Below are 8807 nucleotides of genomic sequence, written 5' to 3' on the forward strand. Positions count from 1 at the left end.
AGACACAGTGTGCGCGGAACTGAGCCCACCCTTTAATCCTGAGGTTCATCTGCCGGGGCCAAGCACGCTTGGACGGTGGCAGCGAGGTCCTCAGGACGTAGATGGATTGCCTTATGGGCTAACGAGCTCCATCTGCCCGGGGAGGGGCCCCGACCGGGAATCGAACCCAGGTCTCTGCAGTGACAGTGCAGTGTCTTTTCCCCTAGACCACCGGGGGCTCCCAGATGACATATACAGTGAAGAACAAAGGTGCAATCTGCACACAGTGGTCATGCTATGCTTTCAACACTTCTTGAAGAATCTCTTCCACTGTCCTGTCAGAAAGACAAAATTCATTGGTTTAGAGAGGGACTGTGAAACGAGGACAAAATATAGTCTATATACAGTGAAAAAACATTCACAAGAGGAAAATTCTGCCCACAGAACTTTTTTTTTCATCTGAATTAGCATCACTCATATAGACTAAGTAGAGAGTAGGGATGAGGATTTTTAAAAAAGTTACTATCCTAATGGTAATGACAGATAGTGAACACTCATCACCATTTTTAAGTTTCAATGCCAGTTGCAAATTGTACACTAAATGTAGCAGGTGTGTTACATGTGTGGTGCACCAATAACAACTGAATCTCCTACTGCTGCTTCAGTGTGTGCAGGTTGACAGGTATGACACAAGACCTATAGAAGACTTGAGACCTCCTGTGAAAGGGGTAGGAGAGTAGACAGGTTGCTTTAACATAGATACCCTTTATTTAGGCCCCAGAACCTTTCAAAAGAAGGCCTGTTTTTCATTATTTCTACAGGGACATGTCTACCATGGACTTTCTTTTCAGACTTGAATGTTTCTGCAATGCTAATATAAGTCATGAAAGACCTTACTGCGATTTTAATATCTGGATGATTTCCAGTAGGGGTACTGTGAAAGAATAGTATGCATTCTGTTTTATTTTCCTTCCAACCTCCAAACAGATGAAAAAATGCTCTTATTGACTTTAGAGATTTCCAATAATATTTTCCATTGCTGAAATACTTTTCAGGATACTGGAATGATTTCAGGTTGGGATGGACCACCTGATGAGAGAAACACTGGACAGAAAACTAAGGATAGATGGCTATCTCTGTTGAGCAGCTCTGTTTTGACCTTGGGAACAACATTAACAGTGATAGGCTTCAGTTTGCTCATCTGTAAAATAAAAGTGACACATCAAACTTTGTCATTGAGTTTAGACAGCATGAAAATAAAAAGTTACTTTCCATGGCCTTGAGCATTGTTTTAGTTCTTATTGAGGTTAACGAAGACAGGATAATTTTTATCAGTTTGATTCCTCGGCACCTCCCTTGGTAACAGTGATACACAGTTTGAAAATCTGTGGGCTGCAGGATGCAGCTTTATACAGCTTCAAAGTGAAAATGGAAATGTTCCTTAATTGCAAGCTTCCATAAACAGTCCTCTGCACTTTACAGAAAGTGTCTTCTTTTCTGATATGCTCAGCAACTGTATTCAAGGAGTGGTAGTTACTTAGGTACACTACAACATGGGGAAAGGTGATTAAGCACACAAAAATTGCAAGTATTAATAATCTGTATGCACCATACAACACTGTACAATCCAATCCTTTTACCAGAAATTTTTCTTTCATGACTAGAAGATGCAAATATCCATTGCCAGTAACTACAACACAAGAACCTTGTAGAGGAAAAAAGAGAAGGATAAGACCATTGTGCTAACTGAATTTTTTTTTTTTTCACATTTTGATTCGACCCAAGCATATGGCAGCAGGGGTTACTTCACCTGAACCCTGTCATCTACTGCCCATCCAGTATTTTACTTTTAAAATCATATTATTTGCCTATGGTAAGGCACCTGAATCCTACTCTGACTGTGTAAGCTAAGAAAGGAAGGATGATCAGCCTTAGTGGGTAGGTGTAAGCAGCCAGGAAGCTAAGTTTCTGCAGAGTGAACCTTTGACTGAGCTGGAAAGGGAAGTAGAATCTCCCAAGTCCCAACCCAATGCTGTGTAACTACTGGCCTGTCCTTTCCTAATAATGTTCTTGCGTTAAAGAAATAAAGAAATTAATCAATTAATTATGGGTTTCAAACAGCAATATAGTACTTAAAATTTTAATAAATATGTGTCTATACAACATGAAAATGTAGTTAACAAGAACCATCCCAATGAGTAATTCAAGACTTAAGCAACTAACATTATTCTGAAAGCCTTCATTAAAAAGTTCTTCTTCACCCTTCCATTTGATCCACTGACCCTGCTATCTGGGATCATCTCGTCTGAATTGCTTTCTTTACCTCCTTTGTACTCCTGACTGATACTGAATCAAGTGTCTACATTTAATTGTGCAGGTGATCAAATAAGGTTGATCAAAGTAGATTGAAGTAAACAATAATGACATTATTCTGTGACTCAGAAGCCCAGCTGCCCAAGCATACCATATGGATTTTGGCTAATGCTCAAAGAAAGGACCCAGAAAGTGGTCTTGCAAGCAACAGAGTCAATTTACCTTGTTTATTACACTTTGTCAGTCTCCCTAATCATACAGAACAGCTCTGTTTAAAATGAGGGTACAAACAGAGGAATCCACCAGGGAACAAGGGCAGAAGGAAGGCAGGTTTCAATTTTATTTTGAATGGATATAGAGTAGATCAAATTTTGCTGTGGTCTCTGGTTTTATTCACACTGGGAGAAGATTTAGCTCAACATCATATACCTTTTAAAAATCCTACTCTAAATCAATATTCAGACAAGTTCAACAAAACCGTTTTTCTCCATATTCAACCATTACACAAGCATCTCAAATCTGTTAGTTTTAACAGAAAATTTTTTGAATTGTAACTGTTTCGGTACAGATGAAGACTTCCCTACCCCAAACTTGTCGATACTCTGTCTAATGTTGGCTCCCACGTACTGTTATCTCCTCTGACATCCTTTTCCTGCCTTTCTTCACATCACCCACAGTCACTTGAAGACCACCCTCATCTTGGCACACCATTCCTCTACTCTTGCTTCCTCCATCGGCTTTGAGGGCAATAGCAAATAGAGCCTGCTGAAGAATTATAAAGGAAGTCATTCCCAAAGGAGTCACAGCAAACCCCTTCACCAAAAGTCAACCTTCAGGGACCAGGGAAAGCCCAGGTGATTTTCACTAAATACCCAGATTTCTTCTTCCATAGAGCAGCAGAGCACTAAGGCACTCCTAAGGCTGGGGTCAGCAAGAATGGGGCTCAGCTGTAGAGAGCAAAAAGGTTAATCAGGTCACAAGAACTTCTAGGTGAGAATGTCCTGCTCTCAGGTTCATTGATCAGCCAGTGAGAGTATTTTTTTTTTTTCCCCTGATGATGCAATGTTTTTAAATTAATGCCTTTGGTAGAACTTAGGTGGGTGGGGATTATGAAAACCAGTTTGAACTGGTCTCTGGCCTTTGTGAATGCTCCGACTCTCATACTAATGATGATTGAATTAATCTCTTAACAAACACGTTTGTTTTTCTAATTCGCCTCCACACATATAATTACTATAGCTCCAAACCCAACACCCCAATATTACAGCACAGATGACACTTCCCATCCCCTGATCTTCAGAGATCTCTGAACTATTGGGATCCTTCCTGAAGTAATTTCTGAAGCGCAGGTCTCCTCACCAGAAACAGAATCCTGCAAGCCAGGACTATGTCTAAGAGGATTCACTATCTATAATGTAGGAAATTTTTTTGAACAGCATGTTCTAAACGTATTTTCCTTCATAGCTTAATGTAAAGGCAATTATTTTTACTACTGGTCCATAGGCATTCAGTGCTAAGAATGTCTTAATCAAAGCTGAGAAATCCCTAAATCCCTTGAGCTCGAGATCCCTACTTACCTTTGATGATAGTAGGCTTGTAACTGAGGTACAACTTCATCATTCTATTACTTACAAAAGTACTTCACAAATTCTCAAGATTTTTCTCCATCTGAAAACTTTCCCAGATTGCACAAATACCTAGACTCTGCCTGTAACCCTTAATGTTCTCTTTTAAAATCTTTTCTCAGAAAAACTTCTTGGAAGTTTTCTGAGAGAGAAGTTTCCATGTAAGAAAGCAGAGTCAGAGAAATCGGAACATTTTTATGGATGTGTTTGTTTTGTTAACATTTTGAAACAGAAATAATGAAAATGTTCCATTCATATTTTTATTTTATAAGATGCTATCAAGCGATCGATTTTCCTATCATTTAAAAAGAAAATGGAAAAAAATCAAAAACGTTTTCAGGATATTTGTTGAGATCTTAAAATCATTTATTGGATGCAAAAATAATATGTATAAGGAACTGTGGACATTATTTAGAATCTACTGTAGAAAAAGTCTGACTTGAGAGAAAATAATTATTTACAGAAGGGTTTTGATCAAGCATTCAGTTCTTCAAATTAGGATGGACAAGATTTCTGCATCAGTTGTAGAGGACCTGAACAATGAGGAAGTAATTATTTTGCCACTCACACTTTTATTCTCATTTGCCTTTTTTGTGGAATAAAAATTGATTTATCATATACTCTAAAGTCATATATGTAGAGAAAAACCAGTTTAGAACTGATATACTGAGAGCTAATTCACATTAAAAACCCAAATTTTATTCAAAGAAGTTTGGTATTAATCTGATGGGAAAAACAGACTAGTAATGAGATATTCCCATTTAAAAAATATACATGTATTTGAGAGAGAAGTAAAAGAAAAAAACCAAAGAAACATCAAATAAGGGATATGATAGATCTTGTTAGAGTCTTTGTGAAGGTACACTGGTAAATAGCAATGCATTCATGCGCTTGTAAAAAGTATAATCAAGGGTTGTTAAAAGACCAAAATTGCAAATAAGCAGGCAAATGTAAATTCACCTACTTCACAATCATTCAAAGAAGTGATAAAAAGACCCTTGTAATCTCTAAAAAAAACCACACTTATTTTTTTTATAATGAATGCTCCTGAACTACTGAATCAGAGAAATTGACTTAGATTTTTAGTTATTTCCTACTGAACCATTGAGCTGATAGAAGTGTTGCTGTTAATTGAGGAAATAAAAATGCCCTTAAATGCCAGCCCTAAACGGTTGTCTTAGACACTCCCAGGCACAGTAAAAGGAAACAAACAGTTCGGCTTTGGCTCTGAGTTGATCCTATAGATGCACAGTGGTATGCATATATAGTACCTATACAGATACCTCATCCCATAAGCCAAATAAAACGGGTACCCTTAGCTTAGATCAAAAACTGTGTGTGCACATAGCACACACAGTTGTAGGCATATCACAGTATATGGGCACAGAGTTTCTCTTTCTCTTTCTTCCTTTCATCGTTATCTCCCACTGCTTCGTTTAATTTTTCATTGGCACTGAGCATGGAGATGACATATTCAGTGGCCTAACCAACATCACTACAGAGTATCTATCCTGAGTGGCAATGACTAGCTTGAGACCATCGTGCAAAATATAAACCAAGGACTTCTTTTCTTGTATTCTTTGCCTTATATTTCCTGACAGTGATTTTCCTCTGACATTTTGTCAGCCAGTCACTGCGTACTGTGAGATTATTCCCAATGAAAAAGGTGAAACCACTGGGAAAATCTGTCACTTCACAATCTATTAAAGTCCCACATCATCTCTGACTTCCCTGAATAATGCATGCCTGAACTCATTGCTTATTAAGGGTCTTTCTCCCTCACTAGCTTACAAATTTTTTTAGGTCCTTCCCTGGGGAATATTATATGCTTTCAGAAGTATGTAACATATATCAATCAAATCGTTATAACACATGGACAGATCAACACTTTCAAAGAATTTTTGGCAAAGGATTCTGGCTCCTGTTGTAAAAGGCAATAAAAATATTTCTATAAATACATTAGCAATAAGAAGTATCTAAGAAGAACCTCCATCCTTTACTATATGTGAGAGGGAACATTGTGTCAATGGATGAGGAAAAGGCTGAGGCACTTAGTACCTTCTTTGCCTCAGTTGTTAATAGTAAGACCAGTTGTTCTCAGGCTACCCAGACCCCTGAGCTGCAAGACAGGGATGGGGAGCAGAAGGAAGCCCCCATAACCAAAGGGAAAGTGGTCAGCAACCTACTACAACCTGATACACACATCTACGGGGCCAGATGGAATCCACCCAAGGATACTGAGGGAGTTTTTGGAAGAGCTCACCAAACCCCTTTCAATTATTTATCAGCAGTTCTGGCTAACCAGGGAGGTCCTAGGCAACTGCAGGTTGGCAAATGCAATGCCCATCTCCAGGAAGGGCCAGAAGAAGGATCTGGGGCAGCACAGGACTGTCAGCCTGACCTCAGTGCTGGGAAAGGTTATGGAGCAGATCCTCCTGAGTGCCATGACACAGCATGCAGAGGACAACTGGGTGATCAGGCCCAGCCAGCAAGCATTTATGAAAGGCAGGTTCTGCTTGACCGACCTGACCTCCTTCTGTGACAAGGTGACCAGCTAAGTGAATGAGGGAATGGCTGTGGGTATTGTCTACCTGGACTTTAGTAAAACCTCTGACACTGTCTCCCTAAGCATCAAGTCAAAACAACCTTGTGCAGTGCTACAGAATTGGGGCAGAGTGGCTGGAAAGATGCCCAGTGGAAAAGGACCTAGGATGCTGGCTGACACCCAGCTGAACATGAGTGAGCAGTGTGCTCACGTGGCCAAGAAGGCCAATGGCATTCTGGCTTGTATCAGAAATAGTATGGCCAACAGGACCAGGGCAGTGATCCTGCCCCTGTACTGGGCGCTGGTGAGGTCACAGCTGAAATCCTGTGTTCATTTTTGGGCCCTTCATTACAAGACAGAACTTGAGCTGCTGGAACTTGTCCAGAAAAGGACAATAAAGCTGGCAAAGGGTCTAGAGAGTAAGTCAGATGAGGAACAGCTGAGGGAGCTGGGGTTGTTTAGCATGGGGAAAAGAAGGCTGAAGGGAGACCTTTTTGCTCTCTATGACTAACTGAAAGGAGGAAGGAGGTTGTAGCGAGATGGGATCAGTCTCTTCTTGAAAGCAGCAAGCGATAGGACAAGAGGAAATGACCTCAAGTTGCTCCAGAGGAGATTCAAATTGGATATTAGGAAACATTTCTTCACTGAAAGGGTTGTCAAACACTGCAACAGGCTGCCTAGGGAAATGATGGAGTCACCATCTCCGGCTGTATTTAAAAGATGTGTGGACGTGTCACATAGGAACATGGTTTAGCGGTGGACTTGACAGATTTGGGTTAAGGGATGGAAATGACCTTAAAGGTCTTTTCCAGCCTAAAATATTCTATATTTTTATGATCATCATGTTAGTTCTTCAGTATTTTGTCATACTTATTCATAGTACATAACTACAGATTCTGCATTTTCCCAAAAAGCGAAGTTGAACTAACTGTTCTGCAACTCACTGTATGTTCATTTGCATCTCTTTGAAAATACTGAACATCACATCTGTCACTTCTTATTACTCTGGTACAGAGACAATTTAACTGTTGCATCAAAGTAGAAAGCTTAACATTTTTCTTCTTGAAATACCTAAGATCTCTTGCATGCATACTAAACAGTCTTGACAATTTGTTGTTATCTGCTCTTTGATTACTTTTTTTTCCCCCTGAAAACTCTCCTATTGTTAGTTTAACTTGGAATAGTGGTTCAGACTGCAAAGGAAGCACATATGCAATGAATTGAGCTTTTCTGTTTTGCCAGTGCCCCCACCCGTACACTTCTACACTTTGAACATCCACTGGCCCCTCAGGCTTTATAAAATGATGTAATTGAAAAAGAATATATTATCATGTGACATGACTTCTGCAAATTTCTTTTCCTCAAAGTTTGCCTTGTCCTTTCTTATTACAGTTTTATATTTGATGTTGTGGGATTGTGGTTTGTTGGTTTTTTTTTTTGCAAGGGGGCATTCACTAGTTTGATAATGGTTTCCATTTTGTGAAATTTTTCTTCCTAATTCTAATTTAGGTTTTTTGTGCAACTGTGCCTTTTTTTTTTTTTTTTCCCTTTTCAAGTTAGGGTTTCTTGGATTTACTTCAAAATGGAATGATGTACCTTTTTACAGGAAAGCAAGCTGCAAGGTCTGGTTACGTCAGAAACCTATTTGTGACCTAGCAAAGCAAGTGCTTCTAGGTTGATGTGAAATGCAAATAACTGTAAGAACCTGTAGAAAAGTATCTTCAGTCAAGGTTTGTTATGGATCCAGTGATGTAGGTACTGATTTTCAGTTTGGGAAACACTACATTTATTTTGCCTTATTGCTTTATTTGAATGCTACAGAAATTAATTTTTCTTCACTGTGATTTTAAGTTGGAAGTGGTTTCCCCTACAGAAAGCTGACAGCTTCTAAGCGCTTTTCTTGTTTCCCTGTCATAATCTATTATAAAAAAGGTATAATCTAGACAGGCTGTATTTTGTTTATGGAATGACAGGAAACACAGCTCAAAACACATGCCAAGACAGAATCACAGAATATGCTGAGTTGGAAGGGACCAACAGGGATCATCGAGTCCAACTCCTGGCACTGCACAGGATCATTCCCAAGAGTCACATCATGTGTCCAAGACTATCATCCAAATGCTTCTTGAACTCTGTCAGGCTTAGTTCTGTGACCACTTCCCTAGGGAGCCTGTTCCAGTGCCCAACCACCCTCTGGGTGAAGAACCTTTTTCTAACACCCAACCTGAACCTTCCTTGACACAGCTTCAGGCCATTCCCTTGAGTTTTGTCAAGGGAGTCAAGAGAGGACTTTTTAGAAGAGAGATAAGAGACACACAGAAGCTACACACTTGATAGAGTAGAAG

This window comes from Empidonax traillii, unplaced genomic scaffold, assembly GCF_003031625.1.
Source record: "Empidonax traillii isolate 1590-97213 ecotype Southwest subspecies unplaced genomic scaffold, ASM303162v1 scaffold370:size553598, whole genome shotgun sequence".
In the NCBI taxonomy this organism is placed as follows: domain Eukaryota; kingdom Metazoa; phylum Chordata; class Aves; order Passeriformes; family Tyrannidae; genus Empidonax; species Empidonax traillii.